This window comes from Salmo salar, unplaced genomic scaffold (genome assembly GCF_905237065.1).
Source record: "Salmo salar unplaced genomic scaffold, Ssal_v3.1, whole genome shotgun sequence".
In the NCBI taxonomy this organism is placed as follows: domain Eukaryota; kingdom Metazoa; phylum Chordata; class Actinopteri; order Salmoniformes; family Salmonidae; genus Salmo; species Salmo salar.
In genome coordinates, this window is record NW_025547594.1 from 22,322 (window position 1) to 33,169 (window position 10,848).

The 10,848-nt window shown below is 42.2% G+C and overlaps 1 long non-coding RNA gene across 1 annotated transcript; it reads right to left on the bottom strand.

Annotated features, from left to right (window-relative positions):
* Positions 1–6,636: 6,636 nt before the first annotated feature.
* Positions 6,637–9,765, bottom strand: LOC123731987 (uncharacterized). Its single transcript, XR_006762959.1, has 2 exons — positions 9,693–9,765; positions 6,637–7,350 (listed from the first exon to the last, which is right to left on the bottom strand). It is a non-coding gene; the product is annotated as an uncharacterized lncRNA (long non-coding RNA).
* Between the last annotated feature and the right edge of the window lie 1,083 nt (positions 9,766–10,848).

Here is a 10,848-nt window from a genome sequence, read left to right on the forward strand (position 1 = left end):
TACTTGGGATGGACCTTATCGGCAAACTGGACAGACAGACAGCGGACACCAGTATATCTGTGTTATGATTGACTACCTCACTAAATGGCCACAGACATACCCCCCTCCGCACAAAGTCTGCTAAGGAGGTCACAGACTGCATAATCAAATTTTTCTATCAGTTTGAGGCACCCAAACATACAGTTGAAGTCAGAAGTTTACATACACCTTAGCCAAAAGCATTTAAACTCAGTTTTTCACAATTCCTGACATTTAATCCTAGTAAAAATTCCCTGTCTTAGGTCAGTTAGGATCACCAATTTATTTTAAGAATGTGAAATGTCAGAATAATAGTAATGAAATGATTTATTTCAGCTTTCATTTCTTTCATCACATTCCCAGTGGGTCAGAAGTTTACATACACGCAATTGGTATTTGGGAGCATTGCCTTTAAATTGTTTAACTTGGGTCAAACGTTTTGGGTAGCCTTCCACAAGCTTCCCACAATAAGTTGGGTGAATTTTGTCCCATTCCTCCTGACAGAGCTGGTGTAACTGAGTCAGGTTTGTAGGCCTCCTTGCACACACACACACACACACACACACTTTTTCAGTTCTGCCCACAAATGTTCTATAGGATTGAAGTCAGGGCTTTGTGGTGGCCACTCCAATACCTTGACTGTTGTCCTTAAGCCATTTTGCCACAACTTGTGAAGTATTCTTGGGGTCATTGTCCTTGGAAGACCCATTGTCCATTTGGAAGACCCATTTGTGACCAAGCTTTAACGTCTTGACTGATGTCTTGAGATGTTGCTTCAATATATCCACATAATTGCCCCTCCTCATGATGCCATCTATTTTGTGAAGTGCACCAGTCCCTCCTGCAGCAAAGCAACCCCACAACATGATGCTGCCACCCCCACAACATGATGCTGCCACCCCCGTGCTTCACGGTTGGGATGGTGTTCTTCGGCTTGCAAGCATCCCCCCTTTTCCTCCATACATAACGATGGTCATTATGGCCAAACAGTTCTATTTTTGTTTCATCAGACCAGAGGACATTTCCCCCGAAAAGTACGATCTTCATCCCCATGTGCAGTTGCAAACCGTAGTCTGTCTTTGATGGTTTTGGAGGAGTGGCTTCTTCCTTGCTTTTCAGGTTATGTTGATATAGGACTCATTTTACTGTGGATATAGATACTTTTGTACCAGTTTCCCCCAGCATCTTCACAAGGTCCTTTGCTGTTGCTCTGGGATTGATTTGCGCTTTTCGCACCAAAGTACGTTAATCTCTAGGAGACAGAACGCGTCTCCTTCCTGAGCAGTATGGCGGCTGCGTGGTCCCATGGTGCTTATACTTGAATACTATTGTTTGTACAGATGAACGTGGTACCTTCTGGCATTTGGAAATTGCTCCCAAGGATGAACTAGACTTGTGAAGGCCTACAATTTTTGTTGGCTGATATCTTTTGATTTTCCCATTATGTTAAGGAAAGAGGAACTGAGTTTGAAGGTAGGCCTTGAAATACATCCACAGGTACACCTCCAATTGACTCAAATGATGTCAATTAGCCTATCAGACACTTCTAAAGCCATGACATTTTCTGGAATTTTCCAAGCTGTTTAAAGGCAGTCGATTTAGTATATGCAATCTTGACACACTGGAATTGTGAGATTAATTCACTGTCTAAACAATTGCTGGAAATATTACTTGTGTCATGCACAAAGTAGATGTCCTAACCGACTTGCCAAAACTATAGTTTGTTAAGAAATTTGTTTTAATGACACCAACCTAAGTGTATGTAAACTTCCAACTTCAAACTACAGATACTTAAGACTCCAACCCCCAACCTATTAAGGGGGGCTAAACCCTCCTGAACACATTGTGCTCCAGTCTAACCTAGTATATACAGTAGGCCTACTAAACAAACTCAGGCTTTTCTAGGTCCGTATCCTTTAATTGTTCCATCTACGATTCTCATCTCCCCAAGATGTCAGAATGAGTGGTATCTTTGCCTACCTTGTTTCTGGTGCTAGCTCCTTTTTCACTGATTCGGACTCCATAGTTCCACTGTAAATCGTGGTGAACCCTGCTCACAGCACCAACTGTTAGGTTCTAAATAAACATAGTAAAAACTCAGACAACTAGTAAAGCTCAAACCAAGTTTATTCACCCACTGGGTCACACAGCTGCATAAGAAAAACATGTTTACACAAGCACATATATTTATAACTTCCTCCTATGCTGAGTCTCCTCACACATCTGGACAGCCAATACATCTGTTGCTAGGCAGGAAGTTAAGTGATATGGGTAATAAACTGTTCCTTCTCCCTTCATGTGACCTGACTTCGGCCCCATTACTCACTAATCAACAGCTATCCACCCTTAGTGACCGGAAGCATGCGATTGGATATGGGCCAGGGTCTTGGAATGTTACTAAGGGGAAAGCAACCTCCACTGACCCCACCATATGCATTCCTCCTACACATAACCACTAACTTCTGGTGTAGCAAGTATTTCAAATTACAACCAAACAACTGAAACCAGACTGTGGCCCTTCTCTCCATTGGATGCCTAATATCTACAATAACATGTTCTGACAATGTAAATTCTGCATTCTCCTCAGTAACAATATTTCATATTCATGTTTATAAGTCAGAACACAAAGTTCTTGAAATCAGCCTAAAATATGCCAATTTCAAAACTTTAAATTTCTGTGAAACTGTGTACACTGTGGTATTTTTCAAATGAAAAATCAAGATATCAGTTCGTCTCAATGCCATTTTAAAAACAATGCAGCTATTGGAGGAAACCCATTTTGGGTTAAGACAAGTAACTATAGCATGAGTAAGGGCAAACTTCATGTTAAGCTTGCACACTTTAATTGAACAAGACAAAATAAATGCATGTCATATCAACCCCGGCAATTACAGTCGTGGCCAAAAGTTCTGAGAATGTGGAAATTAATATTTGTGTCAAAGTTTGCTGCTTCAGTGTCTTTAGATATTTTTGTCAGATGTTACTATGGAATACTGAAGTATAATTACAAGCATTTCACAAGTATCAAAGGCTTTTATTGGCAATTACATGAAGTTGATGCTAAGAGTCAATATTTGCAGTGTTGACCCTTCTTTTTCAAGACCTCTGCAATCCGCCCTGGCATGCTGTCAATTAACTTCTGGGTGGGCCACATCCTGACTGATGGCAGCCCATTCTTGCATAATCAATGCTTGAGTTTGTCAGAATTTGTGGGTTTGTTTGTCCACCCGCCTCGAGGATTGACCACAAGTTCTCAATGGTATTAAGATCTGGGGAGTTTCCTGGCCAAACAACCGTTGTTTTGTTTCCCGAGCCACTTAGTTATCACTTTTGCCCCTTACGGCAAGGTGCTCCATCATGCTGGAAAAGGCATTGTTCGTCACCAAACTCTTCCTGGATGGTTGGGAGAAGTTGCTCTCGGAGGATGTGTTGGTACCATTCTTTATTCATGGCGGCGATCTTAGGCAAAATTGTGAGTGAGCCTACTCCCTTGGCTGAGAAGCAACCCCACACATGAATGGTCTCAGGATGCTTTACTGTTGGCATGACACAGGACTGATGGTAGCGCTCACCGTGTCTTCTCCGGACAAGTTTTTTCCCGGATGCCCCAAACAATCGGAAAGGGGATTCAGAGAAAATGACTACCCCAGTCCTCAGCAGTCCAATCCCTGTACCTTTTGCAGAATATCAGTCTGTCCCTGATGTTTTTCCTGGATAAAAGTGGCTTCTTTTCTGCCCTTGACACCAGGCCATCTTCCAAAAGTCTTTGCCTCACTGTGCGTGCAGAATGCACTCACACCTGCCTGCTGCCATTCCTGAGCAAGCTCTGTACTGGTGGTGCCCTGATTCCACAGCTGAATCAACATTAGGAGACGGTCCTGGCACTTTTGCTGGACTTTCTTGGGCGCCCTGAAGCCTTCTTCACAACAATTGAACCGTTCTCCTTGAAGTTCTTGATCCGATAAATGATTCATTTAGGTGCAATCTTACCGGCAGCAATATCCTTGCCCTTTCTGTGCAAAGCAATGACGGCACGTTTCCTTGCAGGTAACCATGATTGACAGAGGAAGAACAATGATTCCAAGCACCACCTTCCTTTTGAAGCTTCCAGTCTGTTAACAAGAGAAATCACTGACATGTCAGCTGGTCCTTTTGTGGCAGGGCTGAAATGCAGTGGAAATGTTTTTGGGGATTCAGTTCATTATCATGGCAAAGAGGGACTTTGCAATTAATCTGATCACCCTTCATAACATTCTGGAGTATATGCAAATTGCCATCATACAAACTGAGACAGGAGACTGAAAATTTATATTTGTGTCATTCTCAACTTTTGGCCACGATTGTAGGTCGGCATACGCATCATCACACTCCATAATCTGATTGGTTGAGTATGCGTACACTATGATTTTGTGGCTGTGGTAATTAGTAACGATCCCATTTCAGGGGGTCATAGGTACAAGTGAAAATGGCAGAGTAAAATGTTGAGCTTCATTTGAGATACCTGTATCGGTTTAAAAGCGGCATGATTGTGGAAATTAATACACCCACTATAATACATTGCTTGCAACATTCTAAATATTTAAAACATTCATGGATTTAAATTTGGACAATTCAGTAGGAATATATCCTGTTCTACAACAATGCTCTTGCTAACCCAAAAGTCCCAAAATAATTAAGTGTAGGCCTCTGAGGTGAACTCAGGACTGTAATCATGTAACACTGCCGTTACATCGCTCAGGCCTGTTTCAAGTGAGCCCTACTCTGTTGGATCTTGGATGCCCATTTATTAAAAAAAAAAAAATTAAATAATAAATAAAAATAAAAATAGTCCCCTACCCCTATGCATGTGTAGATTATATCATTTTTTACCTGCAATATAGCAATACTAGGATTCAGAACAGTGGACAGCATATAACCAATTTAACGATTGGTTAATCATGAACTGGACCACCATGTAGGAGAATCTAGATGCTCTTTAACACACGCTGGTCCCCCCGTCCCCCCCAAAATGAATAATCGCTCCAAGTCAAGTCACTTAATATTTGCAGATCTGTAAGGTCTGGATAGCTATAAGCAGTGCAGTGGTAAAGCTCTCACCATATTGCTTTACACCTTACAGATCTGCAGAAACAAAGGGTTACAGAGCGATTTGGGAACATCCACTGATTACATCTCCATTCTCCAGCTTCCTTTTGTAGACACCATTGAGTTATCATAACTCAACCAAACCTCACTACATTGTAGTCTATGACCTACAGGTAGTGGACAAAAAAAACGGAATAAATTGGGGACAGTAAGTATGCCAGCAAGATTCAATCAAAAAGCTGATTGATTTACTCATGAAAGAGGTGCATTCCTCCAACAGTATTCCAGACTATTCAACCGTGCATAATTTATAGACCCTGAAATTCTCCACTTATTTTAGTACCAAGAGGTAAAGCATGGCCTCTACATTGCAGTCTCCTTCCAGAAATCACAACGCCTGGATAAGGGTTTACATATTAGCTAACCACATATGATAGCAATCTCATGCCTGACTGTGTACATTCACAACGTTGCATGCAACCTTAGGTTGCTTCATGCAGCAGGACTGAAAAATAAAAATCAGCCTGGAACAGAGACCAGTATATTCACAAGCTACTTGTCACAATCACCACACCTTGCTAATAACCACTGGTGGTCCAGTTTGGGGGTAATCAGTAGTCCAAACTGGTTAGATGTCCATGGAGCTGAACCTCCATTTAACTACTAGAAAACACTTATGGGACGGTTTCGGAGACTCATTTATTTGTTTAATATTTTTTTTTTACCTTGATTTAACTAGGCAAGTCAGTTAAGAACAAATTCTGATTTACAATGAGCGCCTAGGAACAGTGGGTTAAATGCCTTGTTCAGGAGCAGAATGACAGATTTTTACCTTGTCACCTCGGGAATTCGATCTAGCAACCTTCTGGTTACTGGCCCAATGCTCTAACCACTAGGCTACCTGCCACCCCCTCATTAAGCCTAGTCCTGGACTAACAAGCACTCGCAATGGAAATTCTCCACTGAAATCACTTATTCCAGGACTAAGCTTTATCTGGGTCTGGAAAACCGGCAATATACACTGAGTGTACGAAACATTAAAGGCACCTGCTCTTTCCATGACAGAGTGACCAGGTGAAAGCTATGATCCCTTATTGATGTCACTTGTTTCATCCACTTTAAAATCAGTGTAGATGAAGGGGAAGACCAGTTAAAGAAGGATGTTTAAGTATTGAGACATGGATTGTGTGTGAGGGTGAATAGGCAAGAAAAAAGATTCAAGTGCTTTTTAACAGGGTATGTGAGTAGGTGCCAGGTGCACCGTTTTGTGTCAAAAACGCTGCTGGGTTTTTCACGCGCAACCATGCGTATCAACAACAGTACACCAGCCAAAGGACATTCAGCCAACCTGACAACTGTGGGAAGCATTGGAGTTAACATGGGCCAGCATCCCTGTGAAACACTTGACACCTTGTGGAGTCCATTCACCGACAAATTGACGGTGGAGGCCGACTCAATATTAGGACAGTGGTCCTAATGTTTGGTATACTCAGTGTATGTCCTCTTCTAAACCTAAAAGAAAAAAACAACCAATAGGCATATCAAATCTTTATTAAATCTTAACAAAAAGTTAAACAATTTCATTTGAATCTGTTACTTATTCCATTTATCTGTGAAATCCCATTCCATTTGTGTCTTCCTTTACAAATCTATCCCGTCACGATTACGTAGCTCTGGAATAAATTTTTGTCAAAGTCAAAAAGTTAGATTAAATTACCTGAAATGAGACTTCAATACAATTTACAGCCATTAGCAATGTGACATCAAAACACTTGCTCCACATCCTGACTTCCAGACTAAATGGAATTGTAGTCCTGCAGGAGGACATACCAGTTAGCAATTATTATTCCAAATGATCTGAGAATCCAGATTTTTATATGTTTACCTCTAAAGAGTATGGCCACACAGACACATGAACACATATTAATATGATGTAGTACATCATTGTTCGTCATAAATGTATTGGGATTTTGTGTCCGAGTATTTTGGATGCAGCCAATGCTTTCTCAATGGGAGTCATCTGTTCCCAAATGAATAACAACAGAGATGATTGTCTGCCCCAAAAATAATTGAACACAACTTTACGATGAACTCAGTAATCAGGGTTCCCGCCGTTCAACTGTAGGCTATAACCCCCCAAAAAAATAAACATGATAGAAATGTTCTATTTGAATAATATCTGCTCGCAGTCTCATTTTCTTGACGACACATCTCCAGTTTTTGCTGAAGTAGCAGAGTTTGGACACCCTGCAAGAAAATCAAGAAAAATATTGATCATTTTGTGACTACTTGTGGGCAGAACTGAAAAAGTGAGTGCGAGCAAGGAGGCCTACAGACCTGACTATTACACCAGCTCTGTCAGGAGGAATGGGCCAACATTCACCCAACTTATTGTGGGAAGCTTGTGGAAGGCTACTCAAAACACTTGACCCAAGTCAAACAATTTAAAGGCGTATTTAAACTTCTGACCCACTGGGAATGTGATGAAAGAAATAAAAGCTGAAATAAAATCAATCACTATTATTCTGACATTTCACATTCTTAAAATAAAGTGGTGATCCTAACTGACCTAAGACAAGGAATTTTTACTAGGATTAAATGTCAGGAATTGTGAAAAACTGAGTTTAAATGTATTTGGCTAAGGTGTATGTAAACTTTGACTTCAACTCTATATAAATAAAGATATGGATGATACGGTGCTTGTGGAAAGCTATGGCTGGCAACAACACCTGACTCCGGACTTCAGGCCGCTACCACAGATCAAGCAGTACCAGCACTTCTTTGGCCTGAATGCCAGCGTCACATCTGGAGGAAACCTGGCACCACCACTACGGTGAAGCATGGTGGTGGGGATGGTTTTCAGCAGCAGGAACTGGTAGACTAGTCCGGATCGAGGAAAAGATTAACGGAGCAAAGTACAGCGAGATCCTTGATGAAAACCTTCTCCAGAGTGCTCAGGACCTCAGACTGGGGAGAAGGTTCACCTTCCAACAAGACAACGACCCTACACAGCCAAGACAACACAGGAGTGGCTTCGGGACAAGTCTCTGAATGTCCTTGAGTGGTCCAGCCAGAGCCGGACTTGAACCTGATCGAACATCTCTGGAGAGACCTGAAAATAGCTGTGCAGCAACGCGCCCCAGCCAACCTGACAGAGCTTGAGAGGATCTGCAGAGAAGAATGGGAGAAACTCCCCAAATACAGGTGTGCCAAGCTTGTAGCGTCATACCGAAGAAGACACAAATCAAAGTTTGTCACGTGCGCTGAATACAACAGGTGTAGACCTTACAGTGAAATGCTTACTTACAGGCTCTAACCAAGTGCAAAAAGGTATTAAGTGAACAACAGGTAAAGAAATAAAAAACAGTAAAAAAGACAGTGAAAAATAACAGTAGCGAGGCTATATACAGTAGCGAGGCTACATACAGACACCGGTTAGTCGGGCTGATTGAGGTAGTATGTACATGTAGATATGGTTAAAATGCATATGTGATGAACAGAGAGTAGCAGAAGCGTAAAAGACGGGGTGGTGGGTTGCGGGACACAAATGCAGATGGCCTGGTTAGCCAATGTGCGGGAGCACTGGTTGGTCAGGTCAATTGAGGTATGTACATGAATGTATAGTTAAAGTGACTATGCATATATGATGAATAGAGAGTAGCAGCAGCGTAAAAGAGAGGTTGGGGGCACACAATGCAAATAGTCCGGGTAGCCATTTCATTACCTGTTCGGGAGTCTTATGGCTTGGGGTAAAAACTGTTGAGAAGCCTTTTTGTCCTAGACTTGGCACTCCGGTACCGCTTGCCATGCGGTAGTAGAGAAAACAGTCTATGACTGGGGTCTTTGACAATTTTAGGGCCTTCCTCTGACACCGCCTGGTTAGAGGTCCTGCATGGCAGGCAGCTTAGCCCCAGTGATGTACTGGGCCGTACGCACTACCCTCTAGTGCCTTGCGGTCGGAGGCCGAGCAATTGCCGTACCAGGCAGTGATGCAACCAGTCAGGATGCCCTCGATGTTGCAGCTGTAGAACCTTTTGAGGATCGCAGGACACATTCCAAATCTTTTTAGTTTCCTGAGGGGAAATAGGCTTTGTCGTGCCCTCTTCACGACTGTCTTGGTGTGTTTGGACCATTCTAGTTTGTTGTCGATGTGGACACCAAGGAACTTGAAGCTCTCAACCTGCTCGAGGCTATAATCGTTGCCAAAGGTGCTTCAACAAAGTACAGAGTAAAATGGTTGATGATAGAGAGAAAGACTGCGAATTCACTGATTTAAAGCATCAATATTCGAGTGATGGGCTGTTTTAAAGCGCTTACCATGATGATAAGTAGGTCTACATGCATTGTGAACTGCACTCCATATTGAGATGGGCTGTCTTTCCCCAACTGAGCGTTGATTTAACAGTTCCATTTCTCGCCATGCTGTTCAAGTAAAGGTATTATAATTTACTAGTTTCTCGCGGCCATTTATCCCGGGAAAAGGGAGTGGTTTTGGGTGGAAAATCTCAGTAATCAGGGTTCCCGCCATTCAACCGTAGGCTGTAACTCCCCCACCAAAAAAAATTAGAAATGTTCTATTTGAATAATACCTGCTTGCAGCCTCTCATTTTCTTGACGACACATCTCCAGTTCTTGCTGAAGTAGCGCACACTTTGGACACCCTGCAAGAAAATCAAGAGAAAGATTGATCATTCTGTGACTACTTGACCAGTGGTTACAGAGTGCATTGATGGCTTTTTGGGAATAAACTTAGTCTTCCCATCTGTGGTGTAAGGCCGGTAGAGTGACCCTGAGGGACCAGTACCAACAACCAACGTGTTTCAGATGGGCTCGGTCTCAAAAAAGTGCATGGAAAGTGAATATGGAAGGTGCGTCACAATTGCTAAATGTAAAACACCTGGAGACAAATATTGATACGGCAGCATTGCTATTGTAAAATAATGCTAGAAGCAAGAGTAGCATCTCCTGCTTGTTCAGAGTGAGCGGTCGGTCTACCAGAAGATGGTTGATGACTGCAAGACCACCTGTCAAGATCTGCAGTTGTCTCTGGGGGCCCTACTGAACCAGCAAGCAAAGACATCAGGATGCATTACAGCTTTGATTTTTGCTCAACAAGCAAGCAACATTTCCTCCTTTATACTGATTAATGACAGGTGGCTAGACACAGTTGAAGTCAGAAGTTTACATACACTTTGGTTGGAGTCATTAAAACTCGTTTTCAACCACTCCACAAATTTCTTGTTAACAAACTATAGTTTTTGCAAGTAGGTTAGGACATCTACTTTGTGCGTGACAAGTCATTTTCCCAAAATTGTTTACAGACAGATTATTTCACTGTATCACAATTCCAGTGGGTCAGAAGTTTACATGCACTAAGTTGACTACCTTTAAACAGCATGGAAAATTCCAGAAAATTATGTCCAGGCCTTAGAAGCTTCTGATGGGCTAATTGACATCATTTGAGTCAATTGGAGGTGTACCTGTGAAGATAGGCTTGAAATGCATCCAAACTCGGTGCCTCTTTGCTTGACACCATGGGAAAATCTAAAGAAATCAGCCAGGACCTCAGGAGAAAAAAATGTGTAGACCTTCACAAGTCTGGTTCATCCTTGGGAGCAAATTCCAAACGCCTGAAGGTATCACGTACATCAGTACAAACAATAGTATGCAAGTATAAACACCATGGGACCACGCAGCCGTCATACCGCTCAGGAAGGAGATGCATTCGATCTCCTAGAGATGAGC